The 14,443-nt window shown below is 40.0% G+C and overlaps 1 long non-coding RNA gene across 1 annotated transcript in view; it reads left to right on the forward strand.

The window, feature by feature from the left end:
• Positions 1-2,358: 2,358 nt before the first annotated feature.
• Positions 2,359-14,443, forward strand: part of LOC134756684 (uncharacterized) — a 46,374-nt gene continuing 34,289 nt past the window's right edge. Inside the window, exon 1 of the long non-coding RNA XR_010129713.1 lies at positions 2,359-2,544. This is a non-coding gene — a long non-coding RNA (uncharacterized lncRNA). The remainder of the gene's footprint in view (positions 2,545-14,443) is intronic.

Raw genomic sequence — 14,443 nt, forward strand, 5'->3', positions numbered from 1 at the left:
CTAAAAGAAAAAAGAGAAAAAGAAAAAAAAAAAAAAAAGCAATGCAGGACGAGGAAGGGCAACAAATAGAAAATAGTAACAAATAAGATAGATACTAATCTAACTATATAAACAATCACTTTGAATATAAGTGCTTTATATGCACCAATGAAAACACAGAGATTGTCGGAGTGGATAACAGAACAGTAGCCAACTATATATCATCTACAAAGGTGAAGAAAACAGGGTCCCTTCCCTTGGAAACCTGACATCAGAAAATGTTTCCAAGGGTTCCCCTTTTTCCAATAGCGTGTGCTATAGAGTGACGGTGGTTCTCTCTCTGCCTCTGTCCTTTAGGCACCCACACCCTGAGGAAGTGCAGGCATCACACTTTAGCAGTGATCTAGTGTCCAGAGTCAGAGACCCAGAGAAATTAAAAATCTCATTAAAAACAGGCAAACAAATGAGTATTCTCCCCTTGTAAATGTTCTCGTTATTATTGTGTCCTAACAGTAACTGTAGGATTTACTCTTTGCTGTTGGCTTGGCCTTCAGAGTAATTTGTCTTGCATCGTCTCATAGATTCAATCATTATCCTTGAAACAACAATGAAGTGGGAGTTAGGAGACCCCAAAGATGCTTCTCTGTATAGGAGTGAAAACCCTGGTAGCAGCAGCAACACTGGTTTCCTTGCTGTTCCTTGATGAAGCCAAGCCCACTCCCAGCCTTCTGTATTTGTTTTTGTTTTACACTCTGCCTGGAATGATCTTCCCCCCAGGCACAATTGTGTGTCACTTAACAACAGGAATCCACATTCTGAGAACTGTGTCATCAGGCAATTTTGTTGTGTGACTATTGTAGGGTGTACTTACACAAACCTAGATTTTATAGCCTAGTACACACCCAGGCTATATGGTGTAGCCATTGCTCTTAGACTATAAACCTGTATAGCAGGTTAGTGTAGTGAATGTTGTAGGCAATTGTAACACAAGAGTGTTTGTGAATCTAAACACAGAAAAGGCACAGTAATTGGATATGCAGTCTGCTGTTGACTGAAACATAGTATGTGGCGCATGACTGTGTACACATGGATAGCTCTGAAGGAAGGAAGAGTTTCCAAAAAGAGGCAACCACAGCTCATTTGAGTGAAGCCTGTTGTGACACAGCATGGGTTGAAAGTCCAGACACTCAACTCATCATCTTAGGCTCTGTGCATTTGCTAAACAATCTGACTGCATTGCATCATCTCAGATGCCTCACAATCTCTGGTGAAGCCATATGCTTCTTCTTGGTGTCGGGTCACCCCTTTATCTCTGTATCCACGTATACGGCAAATTCCTTCTTTACTCGCCAGTTCCTCCTCATCTTATAGCTCCAATGTAGCTTCTTCCGTAAAGGCCTTCCTGCTCCTCTGCACCCCTTGCCATGCTATGGGTGTCCTGATGCCTTCTCTCGGCTCCCCCGATCCCTGGGCTTACCCTGCCACAGCCTGACACTCCAGCTGTCGATCCCTGGTATGTGTCTGTCTCCCTCTTCCACTGAGTCTGAGAGGACAATGCTTTGTCACCAGAGTCTGGGACAAAACCTTCACCAAGGGGAGGAGTCTGTAAATGCGCACCAACTTCAATAACTGCATCCTCAGCATCTTTGGGAACACAGTGGAGATGTACCTAATTCATCTTGGGAAAGTAAAAATGGGAGGGAGACATGGAGGCTTAACTCAGCCTTAAATGAATGAATAAATAATGGCCAGGCAGTGGGGAGTTGGGAGGAGCTTGGAGGCTTTACCCACCACAGTGAAAGTCCTATAACTATATTTCACCATTATTTTCCGGTAGTCTAGGAGCTCCCCAGAGACCCTGGCCTGCGGTGGATCCTGTGTGGTCACGTTCATAGACCACTAAGAACTAAGGCGCCTTCCTCCATCATTTCCACCTTGCTGCCACTAGAGGGAGACCCCAGCCCATTTATCACGCCCATTCCTGCCTCCTGGAGGCCCCTCCCTTCATCTGCTCCTGCCTGATGTCCTGAGTGGGGAGGCTCGGGATTTATGGCAACGCTGGTGCCAAATCGCAGAATTGCCCTAAAGCCCAGCTCTCTGAATAAGTGACAGCCTTAGAATAATACTAACCACATTAAAAATAATGTATTGCTACTTTTTGCCTAGATCTTATAATATACCAGAGACCGTGCTGAGTGTTCTATAGGCACGATCTCTCTGCACTCTCACAAAAGCCCCATGACATGAACACATTTGTTATCCCAAATTTGTCAGATGGAAAAAGTGAGGCACAACTCGATTAAATGCCTTGTCTAAGGTCAACAAGTCCGTTAGGGTTGGAACTAACTGACGACAGACGAAGCCGTCCTAACCCCTGAAATCTACAAGTAGTCCAGGAAGAGGGGGAGAAGATCCCTTTAGGTGTGGAGGAAGAATGGACTGGAAAGTAGAGACCCTGAGATCCAGGACGGAAGGAGGGAAGAGGCTCGCTTGACTGTCATAAGCTTGATTTTGCTGAAACAGACCCCAGAAAGGGCAGTGATGAGAGATGAGGCCACAATACAGGTAAGCAGGGGCCCTGGAGTGCCAAGCCTGTGTGCCGGGATGAAGAGTGCCGTTCTATTTCAAAGGAAGGGGGAATCCTGCAAGTGTTTTAAGCTGGGAAAGATAAAATCCAGTTTGTGTTTTGTGAAAATTAGGTGAGTTTCTGGGTGGAGAAAAGACAGGCAGGGGACCCAGTGCTGGTGGGAAATCCATGAGGAACCCGCAGCACCATCTTAATGAGAGAAGGCGAGGACCAGGACGGGGCAGAGGCCAGGGATGTGGAAAGCAGGGCACATGAGACCTCTCTAGCAGGGTTGTTGAGCCTCCACACTGTTGATTCTGGCTGGGTAAACTGTTTGGGGGAGGGGAAGGGCAGACCGCCCCATGCTTTGTAGGATGGTCAGCAGGATCTAGACTCTACTTGCCAGATGCCAGTAGCACCCCCAAATGTGACAGCCAAAAATGTCTCAGACATTGCCCAGTGTCCCCTAGGAGACAGAATTGCCCTTGGTTGAGAAACACTGCTGCAGCGATGTCACCTAGCACAGTCTTCCAGATAGAAACTGAGGCCCTGATTTGGGTGACAGCTCCACCCCTTCCTAGCTCCATGACCTTGGAAGAGACGACTTCATCCCATTGGACTCTTTTCCTCATCAGCAAAGAAGGACACAGCGCTTTCCTGAGAATGTGCCTGTGAGGCTGAATTAGACAAAAGCACCTTGCAAAGCTGCCTGACACATGGTGAGCCCGCAGGAAATGTGATTAGCAATCACGAAGATGAGCTTCATCTGCAAGAGACAGGCCTTTCATCATCTAGGCCGTCCTAGCTGGGGAGACACAGCAGAGGGACACAGCTCACATGCACAGGGGGTGCCCACCAACCATGCTCCCCCACCGGAAGACTAGATCTCACCTGGTACAACCAGCCCTGAGGAATAAGGAGACTCATGAAGAAACCCTGGCCACAAACAGAGGCCCCGTACTGTGACACTTGACCTCCTGCACACCCTCTGGCAAAAGCAATGTAAAGGAAGAATGCATTCCTCCACCCTCGGGCACAATCACTACCGCCAAAGAACCAGAGTTAAGGCCAGCGTCCTTCTGGCCTTTATTCTGGATGAATAACTAAAGGGACTTGCTGTGTGGGCTGGACTGAGACTGCTCCTGATTATCAAGGAGACAGGGCTTTACTACAACATGGATGCAAGGAGGGATGCAAGGAGGGAACCCTTTGAATGCCTCTTACTATTAATGTAAAAGTTAATAGAAGTTTATAGCAACCCCCCTGTAGCAAGCATCCCAAAGGGCCCAGATCCCTTAGGAATAAGAGTTTTGGTCACCCCACTGGGTACAGAACATCATCTGAGATTTGGGCTGAGGTTAGAGGAAATATCAAATGAACTCTGGAGAAGGATAGCATAAAACTAATTTTTTTCTAGGATTTTACTTTGATGGTGTTCTAGAAATAATTTCCCATTTCTTTAGTGTTTTTTTTTTTTTCTTCTCTCACAGGAGAATACATTACTTTCTATAGCCTCTCCCTGGCTTCATATCCTTGTTTATGATTCAGGAGTATTTTTATTGCAGGTCTTTGTTAAATGAATCCTGTTATGCTTGAAAATATTCTTAGTAAAATTTAATGATAATCTCTTACAGTTCAACGTCCATTCGATAGGATATAAAATTAAAAGGTCAGTTTCTTTACCTTCAATATCCTTAAGAAATTAATTTCTTCATGTATCCAGTATTGCTATTGACAAGTCTGATATCATTTTGATTCCTTTTTTGTCATTATATGATCTACTATTTTTCTCTCTTAGATATTCTGAAGTTTCACTATCCTGCTTGTCCATGTCAGTTTTCTTTTTCTTTTTCGTTTGACACCCTGTGGTGTCGTCAATATAAGACCTTTCAGTTTTCTTTGTTTCTGGAGAATTTATATTTATTACTTATTCAAATATCTTCCTTATGCCTTTTTTTCTTTTCCGTCTAGACCCCATTTTATCTGGATTCTGGTACTTCTCTCCTCCATATCTATCAATTTATTGGTCTTGTTTCTGAATCTCTGTGGACTCTTTCTAGGAGAGTCTCTCACTCCAATCTTTCTGTTGAGTTATTTGATTGTCAGCAGTATCAACTTAGGGGAAGTTTCATTCTAAAATTTGAATACCTTTCATATCTATTAGTTCTACTGCATTCTTTTTAATGAGTTTTTATTGTTCTTTCCTGTACTTATTTTGTACTCTTATCTATTCAAGTATATTCGCATTGCTTGCTTTAAAATCGCAGAACATATACTACAATAAGATATACAAGGTTGTCCAGCAGGCCTCTGACCTTCCCTTTGGGGTGACTGTACTCCTCAGGTCTTAAGTCATTTGGGCCTGTGGCTTATGTTCCCAGGGGAGGACCTGCTACTCTGGATGATTAAGTGTGAGGGGACAGAAAGAAGCCCAAGCTGCAGTGAGAGCCCCACGGCAGAGAAGCTCTGTCCAGGGCAGAGGGAATCACTGCGGCTCACTCCTACTGAGCTCTTTGGGGCCATCCCATTGTCAGGGTTTTACTCTGAAGACAGAAATAAGCAGTATTTGGAGCCCAATACTCTTCTAGATCGTAATCTGTCATTTTGTCACCTGGAGCACTTTCTATTTATTATGTGATTTTAGAATGTAATTCTTACTGTAGAAATAAACTTAAAGCAGTACCATTAATAAAATTCTTGAAAACTATAAAGCACTAAACACCTGTAAGTTATTACTTTACTGCTAGGTGCAAAGAGGGGTTCAGCATGGATAGCTCTGAATGCTGTGAAAAGCTGCTCAAGATTCACAGCCTTTCAAGGGTTTTTTCTTTATCAAAAATTCAAATTTCTCATCTACCTAAATAATGATGTAATTTAGATGTGTTTAGGCTTTCCACGAGTTGTGTCTTGATACTATCTGTGAATTGATCCTATAATCTAAAAAACAACCTACTGAAAAAGCTAAACATATCATTCAGGGTCGGTCGAGTTAGAGAGACAGAAACCACACAATAAGTTGAGCAAAGAAAGTTTAATGCAAAGAATTAATAACTAAAACAGGGGATTGGAGTATTGAAGAATTGGCTAGAGAGAAGTAGAGAGAACTCTTAAGAATACAGAAGTAGCTTGGATTCCTAGGTATTTTATTCTCTTTGAAGTAATTGTGAATGGGAGTTCACTCGTGATTTGGCTCTCTGTCTGTTATTGGTGTATAAGAATGCTTGTGATTTTTGCACATTGATTTTGTATCCTGAGACTTTGCCAAAGTTGCTTATCAGCTTAAGGAGATTTTGGGCTGAGACGATGGGGTTTTCTAAATATACAATCATGTCATCTGCAGACAGAGACAATTTGACTTCCTCTTTTCCTGATTGAATACCCTTTATTTCTTTCTCTTGCCTGACTGCCCTAGCTAGAACTTCCAACACTATGTTGAATAGGAGTGGTGAGAGAGGGCATCCTTGTCTTGCGCCAGTTTTCAAAGGGAATGCTTCCAGTTTTTGCCCATTCAGTATGGTATTGGCTGTGGGTTTGTCATAAATAGCTCTTATTATTTTGAGATACGTCCCATCAACACCTAGTTTATTGACAGGTTTTAGCATGAAGCACTGTTGAATTTTGCTGAAGGCATCTATTGAGATAATCATGTGGTTTTTGTCATTGGTTCTGTTTATGTAATGGATTACTTTTATCGATTTGTGTATGTTGAACCAACCTTGCATCCCAGGGATGATGCCAACTTGATCACGGTGGATAAGCTTTTTGATGTGCTGCTGGATTGGATTTGCCAGTATTTTATTGAGGATTTTAGCATCAATGTTCATCAGGAATATTGGACTAAAATTCTTTTTTGCTGTGTCTCTGCCAGGCTTTGGTATCAGGATGATGCTGGCCTCATAAAATTAGTTAGGGAGGATTCCCTTTTTTTCTATCAATTGAAATAGTTTCAGAAGGAATGGTACCAGCTCCTCATTGTACCTCTGGTAGAATTCAGTTGTGAATCCATCTGGTCCTGGACATTTTTTTGTTGGTAGGCTATTAATTATTGCCTAAGTTTCAGAACCTGTTATTGGTCTATTCACAGATTCAACTTCTTCCTGGTTTAGTCTTGGGAGGGTGTATGTGTCAAGGAATTTATCCATTTCTTCTAGATTTTCTAGTTTATTTGTGTAGAGGTGTTTATAGTATTCTCTGATGGTAGTTTGTATTCCTGTGGGATCAGTGGTAATATCCCCTTTATCATTTTTTATTGCGTCTATTTGATCTTCTCTCTTTTCTTCTTTATTATTCTTGCTAGCAGTCTATTTATTTTGTTGACTGTTTCAAAAACCAGCTCCTGGATTCATTGGTTTTTTTGAAGGGTTTTTTTGTGTCTCTATCTCCTTCAGTTCTGCTCTGATCATAGTTATTTCTTGCCTTCTGCTAGCTTTTGAATTTGTTTGTTCTTGCTTCTCTAGTTCTTTTAATTGTGATATTAGGGAGTCTATTTTAGATCTTTCCTGCTTTCTTTTGTGGGTATTTAGTGCCATAAATTTCCATCTACACACTCCTTTAAATGTGTCCCAGAGATTCTGGTATGTTGTGTCTTTGTTCTCACTGGCTTCAAAGAACGTCTTTATTTCTGCCTTCATTTCATTATTTACCCAGTAGTCATTCATTAGCTGGTTGTTCAATTTCCACGTAGTTGCATGCTTTTGAGTGAGTTTGTTAATCCTGAGTTCTAATTTGATTGCACTATGGTCTGAGAGACAGTTTGCTGTGATTTCTGTTCTTTTACATTTGCTGAGGAGTGTTTTACTACCAATTATTTGGTCAATTTTAGAATAAGTGCAATACGATGCTGAGAAAAATTTATATTCTGTTGATTTGGAGTGTAGAGTTCTGTAGATATCTATTAGGTCCACTTGGTGCAGAGCTGAGTTCAAGCCCTGGGTATCCTTGTTAACCTTCTGTCTTGTTGATCTGTCTAATATTGACAGTGGGTTGTTAAAGTCTCCCATTATTATTGTGTGGGAGTCTAAGTGTCTTGGTAGGTCCCTGAGGACTTGCTTTACAAATCTGGGTGCTCCTGTAATGGGTGCATATATATTTAGGATAGTTAGCTCTTCTTGTTGAATTGATCCCTTTACCATTATGTAATGGCCTTCTTTGTCTCTTTTGATCTTTATTGGTTTAAAGTCTATTTTATCAGAGACTAGGATTGCAACCCCTGCTTTCTTTTAGCTTTCTATTTGCTTGGTAGATCTTCCTCCATCCCTTTATTTTGACCCTATGTGAGTCTTTGTATGTGAGATGGGTTTCCGGAATACAGCACACCAATGGGTCTTGACTCTTTACCCAATTTGCCAGTCTGTGTCTTTTAATTGGGGCATTTAGCCCATTTACATTTAAGGCTAATATTGTTATGTTTGAATTTGATCCTGTCATTATGATGTTAGCTGGTTATTTTGACCATTAATTGATGTGGTTTCTTCATAGCGTCAGTGGTCTTTACCATTTGGCATATTTTTGCAGTGGCTGGTACCGGTTGTTCCTTTCCATGTTTAGTGCTTCCTTCAGAAGCACTGAACAGTGCTTCTGTTCAGCAGGCCTGGTGGTGACAAAATCTCTCAGCATTTGCTTGACTCTAAAGGATTTTATTTCTCCTCCACTTATGAAGCTTAGTTTGGCTGTATATGAGATTCTGGGTTGATTAGTATGTTTAGTCTTTTCTTTAAGAATGTTGAATGTTGGCCCCAACTCTCTTCTGGTTTGTAGGGTTTCTGCTGAGAGATCCAACTTAGAAGGGATGTGAAGGACCTCTTCAAGGAGAACTACAAACCACTGCTCAATGAAATAAAAGAGGACACAAACAAATGGAAGAACATTCCATGCTCATGGATAGGAAGAATCAATATCATGAAAATGGCCATACTGCCCAAGGTAATTTATAGATTCAATGCTATCCCCATCAAGCTACCAATGACTTTCTTCACAGAATTGGAGAAAACTACTTTAAAGTTCATATGGAACCAAAAAAGAGCCCACATACCCAAGACAATCCTAAGCACAAAGAATAAAGCTGGAGGCATCACGCTACCTGACTTCAAACTATAGTACAAGGCTACAGTAACCAAAACAGCATGGTACTGGTAGCAAAATGATATATAGACTAAAGGAATAGAACAGAGGCCTCAGAAATAACACCACACATCTACAACCATCTGATCATTGACAAACCTGACAAAAACAAGACATGGGGAAAGGATTCCCTATTTAATAAATGGTACTGGGAAAACTGGCTAGCCATATGTAGAAAGCTGAAACTGGATCCCTTCCTTACACCATATACAAAACTTAACTCAAGATGGATTAAGGACTTAAATGTAAGGCCTAACACCACAAAAACCCTAGAAGAAAACCTAGGCAATACCATTCAGAAGATAGGCATGGGCAAAGACTTCATGACTAAAACACAAAAAGCACTGGCAACAAAAGCCAAAATAGACAAATGGGATCTAATTAAACTAAAGAGCTTCTGCACAGTAAAAGAAATTATCATCAGAGTGAATAGGCAACCTACAGAATGGGAGAAAATCTTTGCAATCTACCAATCTGACCAAGGGCTAATATCCAGAATCTACAAAGAACTTAAACAAATTTACAAGGAAAAAACAAACAATTCCATCAAAAAGTGGACAAAGGATATGAACAGACACTTCTCAAAAGAGGACATTTATGCAGGCAACAGACAGATGAAAAAATACTCATCATCACTGGTCATTAGAGAAATGCAAATCAAAACTGCAGTGAGATACCATCTCATGCCAGTTAGAATGGTGATCATTAAAAAGTCAGGAAACAACAGGTGCTGGAGAGGATGTGGAGAAACAGGAACACTTTTACACTGTTGGTGACAGTGTAAATTATTTCAACCATTCTGGAAGACAGTGTGGCGATTCCTCAAGGATCTAGAACCAGAAATACCATTTGACCCAGCGATCCCATTACTGGGTATATACTGAAAGGATTATAAATCATGCTACTGTAAAGACATATACATACGTATGTTTATTGCAGCACTATTCACAATAGTAAAGACTTGGAACCAACCCAAATGTCCATCAATGATAGACTGGATTAAGAAAATGTGGCACATATACACCATGGAATACTATGCAGCCATAGAAAAGGATGAGTTCATGTCCTTTGCAGGGACATGGCTGAAGCTGGAAACCATCATTCTCAGCAAACTATCACAAGGACAGAAAACCAAACACCACATGTTCTCACTCATAGGTGGGAGTTGAACAATGAGAACACATGGACACAGGGTGGGGAACATTATACACTGGGGCCTGTCAGGAGGTAGGGGGCTGGGGGAGGGATAACATTAGGAGAAATACCTTATGTAAATGATGAATTGATGGGTGCAGCAAACCAACATAGCACATATATACCTATGTAACAAACCTGCATGTTGTGCACATGTACCCTAGAACATAAGTATAGTAAAAACAAAAACAAAAAAACATAATACAGAAGTAGCAAACATTAGAAGCAGCTACAACCCTCTAGGTCCAAGATGGATAACCTAGGAAGGAGCCACCTCCACGTCTCTCACCTCTTCAGGGGCGAATTGCATTCCTTGTTGGAGAGGGTGTGCAATGGTCACTGGATGGGAGAGAAATCACAGTCTCTTTGCTGATGCAACTTGTGGGAAACCTAATATTTTGGGTTGCCAGGAAACATCTGTTCACAAAAAGGTGCTGCATCTCTGGACTCATTGCAAAGCTACCTGAGGGATTCCTGGGCAATTGATTCATGGAGAGGTGAGGTACTGGTGGCACTCTGCTGTGATGACACCTGAGGAGGTATCAGGGAAGCTACTGGCTGTACATGATGCTGGCCAACCCGTACTGCAGGAACTGGGACCTGGTGAAGGTGCATGGTGGAGGAACCTAGTGAGAGATGTGCACCATAACCAGGAAAATAAACCCTTTCCCCCTAGAGCAAATGTACAGCAGCACCGCCTACTGACAATATTGTACCAGCTGACAAAGGAGAACTATCCACAGGGCCCATCTCAGTTACTGCAGAATAAGGAATGGAGAGTGAATTTGGAATTGAGAGACAATAAATGGATGACTGTCACAGTCAGTGTTAACAATGAGGTTTTGCTCTTTAGGAATAAGTTATCTGAAGACAAAGCAGGAGGAAGGTCTGTCTTGGTCCTGGATCACTGCTGCTAAAACTTAAGCATGCAAGTCAATCACCTGGGTGTTTAAATAGATTTCTGGGCCCCATTATGAGAATTCTGATTCAAGAGGTCTACAATGGGGCCTGATCATTTACATTTACTACCAGTTCCTAAGGGATGCTGATACCGTCTTCTCCTTTTACCTTTAGGTAATTTATCTATCATGAAGAGTTTCTTATTTTTATCACCTAGTTTTATGATCAGGGCCACACTTTATGTAGAACACTCCTTCTGTTCTCTTCTAACTTAGTTATTATACACAAGGAGAAGACAATCTTGATCTTTCTAAAAGCATACATTTGAAATCTTTAAATAAAAGCAGTCCCACACAACTGTACTTCTGATCATTTAAAAATGTATTTTCTTTTTTTCCAATTTAGGATTTTCTAAACAGATTAAAGAAAAGTAATAACTATAGTAATATTTTCTCAATTATTCTAGTACAGTATCTACTCACATCGCATATTTAATATGACTTGGAATTGTCAATTTCACATGATTTAACACTACACAAAACATTTTCAAACTGCATGAAAATGTAACCAACAGGTTTTTCTATTGAGAAGTTGTAGTATAAAAATGTACAAAAAGATTTGAGGGGAAGAAAAGTAAAAACTGTTCTGACAGCGGCTTTCCTTTGTTTCAATATGGGGTTAAATGTTAAAAATAAAGATAATTTGACCTAGCTCTATTTTTCCTAAGGTTTATAAAATATCTTTCTTTCATATAACTGAAAAATATGGTAACTGTGATATCTCTTTAGTCTTAGTAAAATAAACATGTCTTTATTAAGTTATAGGATGGTAATGAGCTTCACGTTGAGCTGAGGCACTAACCTGAGTTTATGCCCCTGGAGACTTTTGCTTTTCAGGCAAGCATACCTCAAGGTATACATGTCACGTTGTTTCAGGTGACCTTTTATTTTATCCCATAAAATAATGTTTGAGCTTATCTCATTTTGCCAATTATTTCCATGACTTACTGACACTCTTGCCAATAAATCAGTGAGGCTGTTTTCTTAATGTATAGAGACACATTACAGAAAAAGCCTAGGTGTGAGTCACAGTTCCTGGGGTTTTCACGTGAATTTACCAACAAGCTTAGAGGCCTTCAACAAATGCTTATAATATGTTTCCCTTTCTGGGCCTCAGTTTTCTCAAACGTAAAAATGTCAGATTTAAAGAAATTATTTCTAATGAACTCTCTACCTCCCTGATTTTATATTTTTTATCAAATGTCTTAAAATATAATATCGTTGGGCTTTATTAAACAGAGCTCATCCAGAAAGGTTAATAAAATCACTGGGGTTTTCTTCTTTTATTATGATTTTTGAAATAACTGTATGAGTCTTTGGTTAATATAGATAAACAGTGTTGTATAATGGTGGACATGTGTTAATGTCTGGGCTGTTGTCCCCCTGATTTTTTTTTAATAACAATACTGATAACGGCAAATGAGGTATTAGCCTAGTCGGTGTACCACAATAAAAGGAACCACTATGTGGTAGTATAATGCAGAAAATGGTAGGAATCGGGGCTCTAGCTGTAATGAGATGTGCTTTGTCTGGTCACATGGTCTTCAACTTGAATTATTTAATCGATATAAACTATAGTGAACTAGTGACTTAGATAATATTGATAACACTGTCAGATTGTTTATAAATAATACCAGCATTATACATTTTATAGTGAAATTCATTCCAAATAATAATGCTGAAATGTTGGCATTTTTCAATATTTCAAGAATGTTACAAGATTGATGAAAAAAATAACAAGTACAATGTTAATTTTTTGAATTGGCACTATGAATTATTAATTGTGGAAAAAGGATCGGGCAAGCAGAAAAGGTTTATTAATTTATTATTTTTAATTTTTTTTTAAGATTGGGTTGTTGACATATCATTTTCCTCATTGCCATGCAGGTGTGAGGTGATGTCTTTTCAGTGATTCCAGATGAGGCATGGCCTAAAGCAGAGAATGACACATTCTCAGATCATGCGATCATCATAACTGGGCTTCATCCACCTTCCCAGAGATTTCCTGAGAGGCTCTAGTTCAGACCTTAACACCAGCCACTACCCCACATTTTCTCTCCACCACCACACATTAGCAGGGGAATAGAACAAAATGGTGAATTCAGTGGGGAGAAGTCCCTCCACTGGAATTCCTTCATGGGGAGATTATTCTCTCTTCTCCCAATGGGAAAATGCAGTAAGTGTCCCCCAGAAAAGGGGAGATGCAGAAGACACTTATGAAGACTTGGGTGAGTGGCCATAGTTGAGGTGCTGCTAGGAACCCCACAGCAGAAGGAGCAAAGATTATAGAGGACTGAGGCCCCGTGAGATTTCAGTTATTGGGAAAAAAATAAACAATAGTTGCACATGTATACACCAATGAGGTAATATTGCTGAATGTACATCTATTACAAGGCTTTTTCTCCATATTAGAGCTAAATTTCAGCTGCCATCTAATTTCCTGTTAAAATTAGCACATTAGTAGGTTTGGATTTTGTGATGCATCTTAAAATTCTTCGTTTTTGCATTTCGTTTGTCTTTTTGTCTCCTGTACCTGGCAGAGTGCCTGGCACAGAAAATGCACTCAATAGATACAGAACTAAAAAGACACCAAGGCAGGAGAATCACTTGAACCCGGGAGGTGGAAGTTGCAGTGAGCCGAGACGGCACCATTGTACTGCAGCCTGGGCAACAAGAGCAAAACTCTGTCTGGAAGGAAAAAAAAAAAAAAAGACATAGTGTTTCTGTGTTTGTGGTTATTTTGAGGATTTTTCTCATGGTATTTTCATTACTCAGTTTCCTGTGTGCTGTTCTTGAGGCAGCTGTTGTTAGAACAACCACACATGTTAAAATAATCCACAGAATGTTAAAAAATACTGATGCCTAGATTCTCCCTACTTAAGATTTTGATCTAATTGGTCTGGGGTGTAAGCTGGACGCAGGGGTTTATAAAAATTCCCAGGAGATTCTAAAATACAGCCAAGATTGAGAACTACTGTCTAGATTATCTTCCTTCTTACCAATTCTTTCTTCTGCTGTATCTAATCTACAATTTTACCCATTCATTGAGACTTTAATTTTAACAATTGTGATTTAAATTTCTAAGACATCTTTTATTATTTTTAATTGATCTTTCTATTTTGCTATAGTGCCATTTTCTTATAGTTTCCACACCTGCTTTTATACTTTAATCATTTTAAATCTGTTTTACTACTTTTATGCCTAATTATTTTATAGGAAACTCTTGGGAATCTACCCGTCCTACTTCATGTGCACTGTCTCTTGCTTACTGAACCTTGTTTTCTTGCATGTTTTATAAATTTGAATTGTAAACCTAACTTAAACAGAGTTCTATCTGAAAATCCTGACAGCATGGTTTCAAGGAGTTTTGATTTGTCTTTGGCAAAATACACAGCAGTATCTCCACAGCCTTATAAATCCTGTTTTATATACATTTCTGGTGTTCTGTGTTTCTAAATCACAGAATATTTATACCTCCCCACTTCAAATCACTGTAGTGGACAGGGCTGGGGTTTAGAATTCCCAGAGAAGCATTTTTTCCCCTGCAGCCAGCAAAGGGTAGACAATGTTGTTCTTTGCCAAAGGTGTTAGTTCTCTTTAATCATTACCTGCTTCTCCCAGGCTG

Source organism: Gorilla gorilla, chromosome 11, assembly GCF_029281585.2.
Source record: "Gorilla gorilla gorilla isolate KB3781 chromosome 11, NHGRI_mGorGor1-v2.1_pri, whole genome shotgun sequence".
NCBI classification, from domain to species: domain Eukaryota; kingdom Metazoa; phylum Chordata; class Mammalia; order Primates; family Hominidae; genus Gorilla; species Gorilla gorilla.